The sequence below is a fragment of the Gymnoscopelus microlampas genome, assembly GCF_963454915.1.
Source record: "Gymnoscopelus microlampas genome assembly, chromosome: 4".
In the NCBI taxonomy this organism is placed as follows: Eukaryota; Metazoa; Chordata; class Actinopteri; order Myctophiformes; family Myctophidae; genus Gymnoscopelus; species Gymnoscopelus microlampas.
In genome coordinates, this window is record NC_139941.1 from 36,160,203 (window position 1) to 36,175,494 (window position 15,292).

A 15,292-nucleotide genomic window follows, 5' to 3' on the forward strand; every position below is an offset into this window, starting at 1 on the left:
AGTAATAGTTTTGGACTAGTTTTCCACCCGACAGCAACAATATCTTCTTAAGACTCACTATTAATTTTGTTTTATCTTGGGTTTTTTGTATCTTATTATCTGTTTTTATTGTAAAGCAAACTTTGTTTTTTAAAGGAGCTACACATGGAATGGAAGCCAGAACCCCCACAGTGTTAGTGCCACATTCTACCATTTGTGCAGTAGGGGAATGGAACCTCTCAACCTCTCACCATTACTGTGGTATAGTGCCGGATTCTACATTGCCATGTCCTTGTAAAATCCTTCATCATTACACATGGTGAAATGTAATGGCCTAATCTAGTGGAACCAAGGAGAAGGTAAAATATCTGCACACTGGTTTAAAGCTCCCAAAACGTATTTTATTAGACCTTATAGGTCCTTATAGACCTTATAGGTCTTCATCATGCCTGATGAACACACCGTTTTACCTTCTCCTTGATTCTTGCCTTGATGTCCAGCACCTGGCATAAATACAGGTACAAGATGTGCACACAATCTCCTCTGTGAACTAATCTAGTGGAACTCCTAACCATTGCTGTGGTACAGTGCCATAGTGGAACCCCTTAACCATTGTGCCCGGTGTAGTGGAACACCTAACCATTGCTGTAGTAGAGTGCCATGTTCTAACGGAACACCTAACCACTGTTGTGGCATAGTACCATGTTTCAACCCACTGCACAGGAACACCTCTCTGATACCCAAATGCCCACCTCTCTCCCCCTGTGGTGCCAAGTGCTCTTACAGCAGCATACCACACAGGGGAGCTACAGCTTTTTACAAGGACCTGCATTAGAAACACAAGACACAGTCCAGCCCAGTCCTCCATTTACCTATAACATAAGAAAAAACAAAGATGCAAAAGGACAGAATATTTTATTTTTTTCCTGCAACCATTATATAAGCATATAATATAGATAAAGAGACTGCCATGAGATGTGTTTTAAGCTATAGCTAGCTGCTGGACTTTTGAACATTAACATTGGCTTTACATAATAATTTAGTGTTAGAGATCAGAGAAACCCTTCTATCTCACTCCTTAGTGCTTACAGTTATCTGTATTTCAACTATTTCTTTAGATCTTAACACTTTTGGTCTTCCATTATCATTCTACAGTCACAGAAATATTACCTGGGCCCTATCCTGTCCTGGATCATGTTCTCCCTTAATATTGGTTTGATTTTAGGGAGGATGTTCATCATTTAATCAGTAGTTCTGGATAAAAGTGTCAACAAAAGCAATGTAAAATGATGTCATCAATAGTGCAAATTGTGCATACAATGAAAAATAATATCCTACTTATTTTATATTGTCCTCTGACTGTAATAAAAGAACCAATGCCAAAAATAAATCATGGCTTAAATCAGTATGGCATATCAATGGACATAATGTCAGAACGTATTCTTTTCTTTATGCATCACTTTTAAAATGGTACAAAATGTAGGTTATATAGCATATGTGAGATAGCATTAAATGAGGTCTCTCTCTTGTTGCTCTCTGGTCTGCATGCTGTGGTTTAGTGTTAGCAGCTGTCCTTACTGGCCTTCAGCGAAGATCAAATACCAACTACCTAGAGTGATCACTGATAAATCATATCAGAGACACACCATTCAGCACTATAAAAAAAAGAATAATAAGCAGTCTCATAGGCAAGTAACTATATGTTCATGTTGTTAAAAGCCTTGAATTACCTAGGCCAGCTCCTGATCCTGCTTTTCTGCTATAGGCTATTAGCTGCTTCCTTTTGCATGCTCATATTCTGCCTTTTGGCTGTGGGCTGGCTTTTGATTTGATTGTATTTTTACCTTTATGCGTTCATTTAAGTGTTGTGTAGCCTAGAACTTATTTTTTTATGCATGAAAATCTTGTCTCTGTTGTCTCTAAGTTCATTGAAGGTAGACTACTATAGTTAGCTTAGAACAAGTTTATATATTTTTTAAAAGCAGGGTGGAATTTGTTTTTATATAGCCTACATTTCCCGTTAGTCATAATCGCTTCTCTGTAAATAGGAGGGTGATGTCATACTACACATTAGAGCAAGCAAGGACACGTCCTTATAAAGATCATTAAATCTGACACAAAATAACCCAACCTGCGAGAACGTGCTGGAAAAATAACGTCAAGATTTACGAGCTGAGAAATCAGACCCTAAACACGGTTGGGCCTTTTGTTTTTTAATCCAATTCATTGGAACATGTTGGCAGTCAGTCTGCTCTCTGCCGCATGGGAGGTTGTTGCAAACAGGCATGACTGAGAGGGATTTCTGCTCGTCTCTGTTGCTGGGCTCGTCTGTCAAACATTCCGTCCATATTTTACAGGCCTCGGAAATTATTACAGTAGCCTCTATATGAAACAATGGGCATCATAGACAAAAAGCTAAAAAACAAGTCGCTAATTCTGCAATGGCAATCTGTCGTTGTGTGGACATAGTGGATTAGCAATGAGCAGAGAGCCAACTTGATTAAAGGAGCTTGTGAATACTAGGCCTGTTAGATAAGGGTGACCGTTTCACACAACACTGTAACGGTTGCCCTAGATGTATTAAATGGACAACAACACTGTGGCTACTGCTAGTATGACGATAAAAATCACTGGAATACAATGAAACAAACCTGTGCTTTCATAATCTGTTTGGCCTCTTGTTGCCCAACCAGTTTTCTACTGTAAAGCACGTCCAGACATCCATCTGAATCTGATGAGTAATGAGTTATGACTGAAAAATATGTTATCGGGATTATGAATCATCACTCATGCATGTTTTAGTGTCCACATTTCCTTTACACGAGTTAGGCAGTGTAGGCACTAATGTGGAACGAGCATGGTTTGTTGCTTTAGGCTATTCACTTTAGGATCAGATCAGATGAATAGCCTATTAAATGCCCAGAACACTTCAAATGTAATAATATAATAATTGAAAAAGTGATTATTTGTGAATAAGGTAGGAAAAGGCTTGTGGAAATTGTATTAGCTTTTTAACAACAAATGAAAGTTTTGTTTTGGCTAACAATTAATCTTATTGAACTACATAGTTAAAAGAAATGCTGATCAGTGACTTGTTTGTGCACGAAATTGGTACATTTGTAGTTTATTGAAAAGATAAATTCAAAGTTAAGCTTTTTTTAACAGTGTCCAGAATATATTGTGATTGACAAATGTACTCAATTAGTTGTTATTCAATAACATGAAGTAATACACTTCATAAAAGTTTTTTTCTAACATTTCTATAATATCTCATGGGTATATACCCATATAGACCATTCTCTCTACACCGAATAAATTATTATGAAATAAAACATGTTAGACTAAGTTGTGTATGTTGACATTAATTAGTATTAGTTAAATACACAAATAGCATTTTGTAAAACTTAAAAATGTAAAATTATCCTAAATTTACCCCACTACAACAACAACAAAAAGGTTATCAACAATCCTAAAATGAATAGATTCCTTTGGTGAATTTTGCAGTTGACTTCATACAATAGACCAGGGAACTTTTTCATTAAAGACAGGGGCCACAATCTCTACAACCTTTGTTTTCCTTCGGCACTTCAACGTTCCTCGCCAACACAGAAAAAAAAACACCTGGCTAATGGATGCAGGAGAAGGAAGTGTTTGACATTACGGACACAGCAGTGCTTGTTTTAGAGGACCGGGTCACATGGCCGTCCCTGCCTGCACAGGGCTACACAGTACCCCCTTAATGTGACCCAGAGACCCCCCAAGTCCACCTCCAGGGGGTTTCAGGAACTGTCCTCCGTGGGGAGGGAAGAGAGTGTCAGTTTAGCCCCCCCAGTGAGCGCAGGTCAACATAACTTAATCCCCCCATCACCTAATGTTACACTTTTGGGCCTGCAATTAGCTAGCCTGGCCTGCCGAGGAGACCAGATCTGCCCTAAATGTCCCCGCATGAGCTTGCTCTCATTAGTAGGCCCCGAGACGGAGCTCTGAGCTGGGGCCTCGGAGCTTCTTGGCAGAGCTCGGTGCCGGGACTCAGGAGGGCCAGTGCTGACTAGTGTCGATGCAGGTTTCCATGGCGCTGTGCCGATTTAGGCCTTGGCCATAGCCTGGCCACATGGTCCCTCATCTTTCACTGTCACCACGCCGACGGGGGAACAGATCAAAACAAACATGTGGTGGCAGGGAGGGCTCTGGATGATGAATCACTGTAATCAGTATCGGACAGCCCAGCGCTCATTCGCATTGGCGGAGGCGACTTTTGACAAATTCCTTTGACAGATCCCTGACAAGAGACAAAGAGTGAGATCTGTGACCTGAATCCACAGATTTCGGCCTTAAGACCTGCAGATATGTGCAGTCCAAGGAAAACGGCGCACAACTCAGACCTCTACTGTAGAGTGGAATTTACAGGACACTCTACACTGAGCCTCCTCGCTGAATGTAAACATTTTCTGAAGAAGGAGGGGAAATGTGTGTGCAACGTGGAAGCGGGGCGTTTTTCTGGTGGGCGCCACCGTCCATTATCGGCTGGCCGAGGGCCCACGGCGATGGGGGATGAGGAGGGTGTGAATTCCTGGGCCTTGGTGTATCGCCCCTCATTCTCTGCATTGTTCACCTCCCATGTGACTTCCTGCCGCTTCATCTGGGGCCTGGCCATGGAAGACGAGCACAAGAAAGCCTGATATTACCTTACTATCCCCTGCATACACACACACACTCAGCTCCCCCAGATTCTGTACAGATTCTGTACGCACAAACACGTACTACCATCCTTGACGCAAATCATTGCTAAATAGAAAATCCACGCTGTAGCTCATTTTCCTCCCTCCTGTCGTCTCCAGGGCATGGGTGTGGTGATGTTGGCATTCCTCAAGGTCAAGTCTCTTGGCACTTCTGATCCCCTAATTTCACCGTCTGGGGCACGACTCTGTCGGATGGGCCCCCGACTAATGGACATGTTATCTGTTTCCTGCTGCTACTGAGAAAAAGGGATCGTCATCTCGCTGTCACAGGACGAATGGCAGCGTTAAAATCCCACTAAGCACCCTCACCACCCAATGGTTCTTCATTTAGGAGGATGGAGGCTCCGGTCGTCAGGTTACCTTCCCATGGGGGAGCTGTGAGCCTCGCCATGGTCAGGCTGAAGAGGAGGATGAAGAGGAGAGACTAATGTGAGGAGGAGGAAGAGGAGGAGAGGAAGGAAGAGAATTGGGTCCTGAAAGGTGCATTTAAAAACTGGAGTGACTTCAAAGGAAATCCTCTCTCGGCTCAGTTTCTAGATGGAAGGAGAAGAGCAGGCTGTACAGACACCCCACCTCTGAAACACGACACAAGCAGCGTTATTAATTACCTATACCGGGAGGATCCTCAGAAGGAATGCAAAGAGGAAAAACAGTTAACTGGAACACACACACAGACAGACACGCACGCACGCACGCACGCACGTACGCACACACACACGCACACACGCACACGCACACACACACACACACACACACACACACACACACACACACACACACACACACACACACACACACACACACACACACACACACACACAGGGCCAGTCTGTAACGACCTCTCACTATAGAGGTCTGCAGAGACAAGGGCTGTGGTTCAAGTTCATGAAAGCAGAGGCCAAGCCCTAGTGAAGAGTGAACAAGCCAGGGTAGCAGAGGACTGCTGGAGGGAGGGATGGTTTTGAAGGATGGAGTGGAAGGAGAGAGGGATGAGGGAGGGAGGAATGGCAGAGCTGTGAGGGGCGGGGGGGGGGGGGCTGAGCTCCCCTTGTCTCAGCACTGAGCCCCCTCTGCCAGAAACAACACCAAGTCTGCTCATATTCAAATAAATACACAGCTGGTAGGATGAAGGGATGGTGGAGAGGTTGTGTATGTATGTGTGTGTGTGTGTGTGTGTGTGTGTGTGTGTGTGTGTGTGTGTGTGTGTGTGTGTGTGTGTGTGTGTGTGTGTGTGTGTGTGTGTGTGTGTGTGTGTGTGTGTGTGTGTGTGTTGGGAGGGGGGGGGGGGGGGGTATGGGGACAGAGTCGGACTCGAGGATGGCTTCTCCACTACATTAAAACCTGTTTCAGATCACGGGCCCTATTGCTGAAAGAGGAGAGTAAAGCAGGCAGTGAAAGATTTATAATGAGCAGAGACTCTGCCCCGGCGTTTAATACCCGGGCTTAAGACGTATTAGAGAGACAAAGGCCACAGATCCTGCTCAGGGCAGAAGAAAGGCCTTAATTAATTTGGGGGGAGATCACTGAGGGAGGGGGTGGGGGGAGTGTGCTGGGCTGGGGCCCCACATCATCGGGTCTTTGTGGCAGGAATGCCAGCTATTCTCCCGATGCGCCAATGAGGGCGAGCGAGGAGAGGTGAGGTGATGACGAGCAGGCCGCTCTGCCACAGATAGGAAAAGGATACTTTTCAAAAGCTAAAAGCTTCCCCAGTTTTAAAACAAAGGTGGGGAGGGAAAGAGAAGAAGTGATTTTGAAAAGAGATCTCACCCCCCACCCTTCACCCCCAACACACACACACACACACACACACACACACACACACACACACACACACACACACACACACACACACACACACACACACACACACACACACACACACACACACACACACACACACACACACACACACACACACAGTCCCCCATGCAGACATTCCAAGCTGCTTTCCTCTCTCCTGTCTCTCTCTCACTCTCTCTCTCTCTCTCTCTCTCTCTCTCTCTCTCTCTCTCTCTCTCTCTCTCTCTCTCTGTGTAGCTCTATGAGAAATTTTGCTTTAATGAACAGCGATAACACTCCCTGGAAGAAAATTCCACTGTCTGTGCTGAAAGGCATACAAGATAGCTATTCCTGCAGGTCTAAAGCATTGTTATGAAGCTATCGGGAACAGAGTATCACTGGCAAAATGTGAAAAGCAACTAACGATCACATGTAAACAGACCTGGCATCCCTATGCCATGTCATGGGTGAAAACTTTTAATTAATTTAATTTATTTTGTCAAACATTTTCAAAATAGCGTAAATAGCTGTTGTACAAGTTCACTACGCCTCATGGTGTGACATGTTGTGAACTTGAAGATTGGCTATTTCTGAACACTTTGTAAAGGGCTTAAGGTGTTAAGTTGTGTTTTAAAGAGGTATTTCACCCATAATACATTGTATTTTTGTGTTTCCATTCTTTGATTAATTGATTCCTCAAGACTGAGAAATGTTTGTTACAGAGTGTTGTAGCCTACTGTAGTTCATGGGGTAGCTTTTTGAATTCTTAAATAGGCCAAGTCACTGTAAGGCGTATAACAAACAGATCTTTTGTTTTAAACCTTTATGCAAACAAGAGCATCCCTGAGTGAAGTCATGCTGCTTTTATTTTTTATATTTTCCCATTTCACAGTGTGTATTTAAAAACACAGGAATCATTTCCCCCTTTTGGATCAGAAAATGTTCATCTTACCGTATCTGATCTTAATCAGAAGTTTTCTATGGTGAAAATCCCCTTTAATCAATTCGTCACACCTGATTATCCTGATCAAGTATAGGCTACTCCTTATTTTGTAGTGTCCTATCATTTAAGTTGCAACACCTCATGGATATGAGGTGGAGATATATATGTCTTGGAGATATGTGTGCACTGTAAGTGTAGGGTCGTGTATGTGTATACCTATATTTTACGTCTGTATTTAATGGTGCATTGTCAGCGCTGACCATTTTTATCAGCCTCAGTCGACATAGCGAAAAGTCCTGTATCATGAATATTGGTTGAAGGACAGTATTTTACACAACTTGGAACAAGTTTCCTGATGACATGTCCGAGAGGCGAAACACAAACCATTAACTGTCAAGTGATTTAGTATGAGATGATTTACTGTTTTAGGGATTTATTAGAGAGATTATCTGCTGAATAAATCTATTGTGTTTTTGTGTGAAATCCTATTTAGACAGACTACAAACTCCAGGGATTAGAGTTGTACAGTACTTTATTAATCCAGTGGTGTGTTTGATCATAACTCCCCCACGCCTCTCTCTGGGCATACTTTTAGGCTTTTATTTGTTATTGTATAATGGATATTATGCCTGGGTATATAGGTATATGTGTGCCTAATGTCCTGCGGTAAGTCCTAATGGCAGTGGCTGACATGGCAATATACTATTGAATATAGCTGGAGCCAAGGGGAAAGGGCTATGGATTTTACTCCATTAACCGACATTTCCATGCAGGGCACTGAAGATGTGAACTGAATTGAAGAACATTTAACTGGGTTCATTTGAAAGCTGGAGCAGGGGCTGCATTGCCTGCCTGCTTTAGCCAGGCTACAGACGTGTTGAAGGGCACAGTTGGCAGCTGTCAGGCCTATATTTGTTAGCTCTGCAAAGACATGCAGAGAGAAGGCCTTCCTTCCTAAAATAAACAAACACTGGTGGCACACATCTTCCCAGAGTCTAGGAGGGGTGGGAGAAAGTGAATATTGTGTCTTTCTCTCACTATTTCTTTTTGTCCATGGCTCATATAGTTATCGGACCTATAGCCTTATATGTATGCAGGAAAGTTATTGAAAACCTCAAGGTGCTTGCCTTAAGGCAAGAGGTATATATTTAGGTTGCAAATAGAAATATATACCTCTTGATGCATGCTTTCATGTGAACAAAAAAAGTGAAGGAGCAGTGATTGTATTTTGATTTATTATTATGTTGTGATGTTTCTTATGTGCAAAATGTAGTGCTGTATTAATATAAAGTAAAAGGAAAGGAAATGTGACATGAACTTGCCAGCAAACTGATATAGGCTTACAAGCCTAATCACACTCCAATTTATTTAAGAATTACCATTTGTCATTTTGACTTGAGAAAATGATGAGCCACAAACACCATCAGATGTCCAATACAATTCCTAAACGAATTTAACTTTAATAGTCAGTCAAGCCCGTCTTTGTCTTCATTTATTTGTGTGGGAATATGTGCTGGAATTTTCATCGGACACTGGGGGATAATGATTTCATCTTTAGTCGTCCATTGTGTTAGTTTCCGTTGTGTTTTTATACGTGTGTCCTTTCAACATGACCAAAAATACAAAGAACAGCTAGGGCTGAACAGGAAAGCGACATTAATATCTGCCAAAACGGATGCATGTTCAGACTGTTTTTTAGCGATGTTCACAATGAGACATTCGCTTTAGCCTAGTGTCTGAAAGATTGTATTAACCAACTACCAAATATGCTATAGGCTAATGTATCTATATTACAGCAAATAGGCTTCTCCATTGAATGGAAGATAAATGTTCGATCACATAGATCACGTGATGGGCCCCAGCACCGCCCGACTGATCAACCGCTCATTGTGTTCGCTGATTGGCCCTCGTCTGAAAACACCTGTTGTGGAACTTTTGTTCGACAACTTCGAAGCACTCTTCTCCTTTCTGTTCCAGTGGTTCTCAACCAGTGGTCCGGGGACCACCAGTTGTCCTTAAGGGGGTTCCAGGTGGTCCCCAGCTAAATGATGGAGAGTTGGTAACCAAATGGACCCTTATAGATCTTTAACTCTTGAGTGTAAAATAAAACCAAATGGATTTGGTTTCATTTTACGAGTTAAATTATTATCCGCATAACTTAATTAACATTTTTAATTTAGCTTGTTATTATCTCTCCTATGGTACCACATCAATACAGCATGGAATTGTGGACAAAATCGTATCCAACGATAAGAAAATATTCTAAGTCTTGGGTCTGAGAGTCTAAATCTCATCAAATGATGGTCCGTGGCTCAAATGTCGAATAAATAATGCACCTTGATATGAAAAGGGTTGAAAACCACTGGTCTATACAAATTCCAATGTAAAACAAACAAAAATGTTGAGAAAATATTAAATTACACCCAATTATGCCACTAATAATGTAGGCACTCACAGGGGCACGTGAAATAGCCTATAAGTCAGTTACTGAGGCCCAACTTGCAATATAGGTACGTTTCATTGAAGCCTTGATATTTTCGGTCAAACCGCTTAATGACAGAAAACTCAAATAATATCTAAATAATGATAAGGCAAACCAAATAATGATAGAAGTTAAACAAACATTCGTCACTGTGGTAAAATGTTTAGACGTGTATACTGAAAACAGCAATTAGGATTTATTTACGCAGAAGTTGAGGTTCCTAATTTTTGGCGAAAAAAAGTGTTTGGTGCTTCGTGTGAAGAGTGAATGAAAGCATTCATAGATGAAAGCAGTCAACAAATGAGGCTACTCGCCGATGTAACAGTCAGGACAGTAGGCTATAAGCTACATGCACTTAGATTCCAAAACGCTTTGTAAAATAAAGATAGCTTTGTTTATTCTGCCATCCATTCGAAACAACATTTATTCATTAATTTTACAGTAGGGCCTGATTAGAATCTATAGCCTGTACTCTATAGTTGTTCCCAAACAGTGGGTTGGGACCCATTCGTGGGTCGTGGGTCCATTTTTATTGGTTGCGAGTAAATGTCCACTTTATTTTTTTCATTTCCTACATTTTTATAAAAAATCTAACATTTTCATGAATTAAAAACAAATTAAGACATTTTTCAAAATAATTTCATAAATAAATGGCAAAAATAAAACAAATTCCATAAATTAGAGAACAGTACATTGTGAGCTTGTATAGATCTGCTATTTTCCCTAGTTTGGTTCATCTAATTTCACTTTTGGGTCTCGAGCTAAAAAGTTTGGGAACCACTGCTCTAGCATATATCACAATAAAGCAAAAATGAAATAACCAGTTAGTAAATACATCCCAATAGGCTGAAACATTTTAATCGCGCGTAAAGAAGCATATTAGTATACTTTAAAAGTAGGCTATAGGCACATGTGGACACACACACCGGTTAAAGGTGGAGGTAGGATATGCTCTGAGGGAACCTCAGCTGTCAGCGGTCAACTGCTCACTTCCTCCAGGTCTTATTCGGGGATTTGGACTAATATTTGGATAGGATAGAGTTTTATACTTGGAGCGCGCCACCTCGGTCCCCGCAGTTTCAGTCACGCAACGTTCATGTTAAAAATTATTGTTTTTTGATCGCTGGGATACCGTGTGATTAATTATCTGTTAATTGATCCCAAGTTGTAATTAATATGTTTTAATGTTATTGGAGGACAGTTAATGCAAAGTCGTGTAGGCTACCTATATTGCAGCTATTTGAACTGAAACAGCAAAAATAAAAGCAAAAATAGTGTGTGTCTTTGTAAGCAAGGTGTGTTTAATTGCATCTACATGTTTTAGAATAAACACACAAATAGTGGAGAAAATAGCCTGCACGTTAATAGCCTACTATAGGCTAGCAGTCTAGCACTAGGCCTACATCTATGTTATTTAATGAGGCATGGGCCGGGAGCCTTTGTTAGTGATTTATCAAGTTACCACAACAGAACTCACGGGACCACACAGAGCTTAACAAATAAGGGAATACGATTGAAACAGGCATATGGTCTTATAAAAAATACAGAACAGGCATACATGGGCTACTATGATTTTGTATCGGTATCATTGAATCAGTTAAATAAAAGTTTCAAATAATGGAAATGACATGCAATGCAAGATGCTTCTTTGAATAAATGCGACCCAAATAAATAAAAATGTGATATTAAAATTCTACTGAGGGAACAATAAATGACACTGAAGCCAAGTGTTCAACATTTTACCTTCTCTTGAAACCTAATAGCCAACTAGCGTACTATCCTGTACATTGATACTCAATCTCATTGTGCCTTTTGGACATAAACTAAACATTTAGATGACGGCGCAGGCTACTATAAACTATGGTGCAAAAGATTAAAAAACTAAAACATAAAACAATGATTGTCAGGGGGATAATGTTCCATAGGCCTATATGGCAACTGTTGACGAGTCGTGACGACAAGACTGATATAAAAATTTGAAGAACAACAAAAGTGATTTATAAAAATGCTTTTTTGGGGGGACAGTATTCATTTTTTTCTGTAATCTAAAATGTTACGTTTTTTATTTTGGTTTATGGCCTTTGAGGTGTGCTCAGTTGTTGGTGCACTAAGAAATACCAAAAATATAGAAATAAAAAATATAATGGAACATTTTAAACGCAAAAGGTTAATGTTCACAATGGTAAAATAACTAACTTTAGGCTACTTTGGTCGTTTTTGAAAATGCTCGCTACCAGAAATATGTTCTGTAAATGGTAGGCCTATCAGTATCAACTGAAAACGTTCTGTTCAATAAGTAATGAAAAACAAGTTTGAAAATCTCACTTATTCGCTACAAGCTATATCCATGTGGCGTTTAGGTAGTCTATCTGCGCCTCCAATTTTGTAAATAACTTACACACTTGCATTAATCACAACCGTTCCGATTGCCCCTAGGCTACGTTGCAAAGTTTTTCAACATAATCAGATTTTAAAAGAAGAAAAGACTTGATATACAACCGTATAAATTTAGTGCTGACAATGGAGCAATGGCTAGTAGAGAAATGTGATTGTGTGGCCATGCTTTGCTATGTTCATACTGTGCCCTGCCCATCCATCATCCAAAAATATGTATACACTGTAGAACGTGTTTGGGTTTGTATGTTCCTCGACCAATAAACTTTCCTCAGACGTTATACGCCGCATAGTCGATTATTTGTCTCACACTCTTTTAAAAAAAACACACATTCACGCAACATCCATTTGAAAAACACTTTTATATACACTGCAAAATCGTAAGTGTTAATCTTACTCAGAGAGTCTACAAATGTAATCAAATGGACCGGTAACTTATTGTTAAATTAACTCTGATGATTTCACTGTGTAACCTTTTAGAAAACCCCTTTTATAATACATTTACTCACTTGTTAATAGAGGCTATCCGCCTGCGCGCCACGGATTATATTGCCGTCCCAATATGTATAGCAAAAAACAATGATAAGGGTTTAAGGGAAGGTTACTTTCACTGGTGCAGTGTAGGGCGTCCAATAGGGCCAGGCTACACCTGAAGGCAAGTGGAAATCCAAACAGATGAAATTATAACGCATATTCAGATCACATTTTGAATGTAGTAAAATAGAGGGCTTTAAAATGATCAGGATAGCCATAATTACCCCAGTTTCAAAATGACAGTAGCCTAGATAGGCTATGTGGCTATATCATTTAAATTGTTGCTTAATATATGCCTAATAGGAAAGCAGTATAGGCTATAGGCTATAATTTCCATCATAAAATGTATGTTACATTTTATGATGGAAATAGGCGATCAGGCGATTGCTTCTTTAATAGCCTATGTCAGTGGTTCTCAACCTCTTCAGGCCGCAAATATGAAATAATCATATTTGAACAGGGGACCACCACCCCAATAAACGCTTGGAATTATAGGCGTTGAGGCATTACAGTTTCGGTTCCACAGATAAATATCGTGAAAATAGCCGATCTACAAGCTAAAAAGATATTTGCATCTTTCTTATATTATTTGAGAATAAGTAGTGGTCTTTTTTTCTCTTTCTTTTTGGGGTATTAAAAAGGTATTAAAAGTCCTTATAATTGTCAAATCGCTGTCATCTGGGGACCTCCCCCCCCAAAAAATGTATCATTATGTGGACCCCTGTAGGTCCAGAGCCACAGGTTGAGAACCCCGGGCCTATGTCTATGCTGTCCATGCACATTCGCAGCCATGCATACTGTACTTGAATGCTTCCACTGTGTTCTCCTGGGCCGTGTGCGCACAGTGTGCGAGCATGAAGGCCCTCCAAGCAAATTCCAACACACTCTCTTCCAGTTCCGATCTGGTCCTGTATTTTGTCTGTTATCACCTGAGTATTTACAAAGGACGCTTCCGACTTGGCAATGATTAAGTGGACTATAGTAACAATGGCGTCGTCTGATAAAATAAAAAAAAGGAATACACTGACTGGTTTACCTTTCAAACGTGTTTCAGGAAGATTCTGGCAGTGCTAGTAGTATTTATTACAAAAATCAGTGCATCAATGGTTCCTGAATTCCCTCTTTCAAATATGAAGTGGTAATTAAAATGCATGAATGTATTCCATATAGTCTACATTGAGTTACTTAGACGCATGCGTTATTGCTGAGGTTAAACGTCACCTTTTCAAATTCGTTAATTTTAATTGGTCAACTGTTTGGTACAATTTCTAAATATTATTTGTAGATATTTATTGAATATATGTTTTCTTTCTTTCTTTCTTTCTTTCTTTCTTTCTTTCTTTCTTTCTTTCTATCTATCTATCTATCTATCTATCTATCTATCTATCTATCTATCTATCTATCTATTTATCCCCCTATCTCCCTATCTGTCTATGTATCTATCTATTATCTCTCCATCTGTCTACTGACCTATTAATTAAGAAGAAGGCTTTGCTAAAACCAGCACATCGTGCCACGGTTTGTTTATGCTTTTTGGCTCCAAGAGAAACATCTAAAACAAATAAAGACTAATCCCTAAAGATTACAGAAGCGCCGATAACCACGTTATCCCATTAAGACCCCGCATGCTGCTTTCGCACGTTATTCAACTGCTCAAAGTGTAAATTAGACACGATCCTGTTGCTATCGCAGCAGCTCGACGAAACACAACTGTGTTGCTGCTCATTAATTATGAATGCTGATAAGCTGATAAACCAACTAGAGAGGTCAAGTGCCCTTTTTAACCAAGCGCCTTCTTGCCATATAAAATGCCACGTGTGTTTATTCGTTTACACTTTAGTAGCCTGCGGCAGTGGTTCTCAACCTGTGGGCCGGGACCCTCAGGGGGTGGGTCCCCGTGCAGATGACAGTGAAGTGACAATTTTAGGACTTTTAAGACCTTTTTAATATAGCCTACCTAAAAAAAAAGGGACCATTACTGTATCAAAAGTGAAGTGATCAACAAACTATACTACAAAATCTGGTCAAACATTGGGCAAGAAAGACATTTTGAAAATAGCAGATCTACCAGCTCACAACCCTTGCATTGCAAGCTTGTAGATCTGCAAATTTCACAATATTTATCTGTGGAACCGAGTCAAACAAAATTGAATGACTCACCACCTACAATTTAAAAGGTTGAGAACCACTGGCCTATATTTGTGTGTACTGACTTCGTGGTTGGCGTTTAGTGCTATGATCTGCTATCTATAGGCTACGTGGCCTGTTTGGTATCCTATAAGGTTGCATGAATATGGCTTAAAGTTGAATGAATATTGTATGAAATGACGCAAACGCTTTAACGATTTGATTGTTTTTCGGCTGTTAGTTATATTTCAGGCACAGCATGCACTTCACGAGTCCCATCAACAAGTGTTATTTATTTAAATAAAAAAGTGAAAC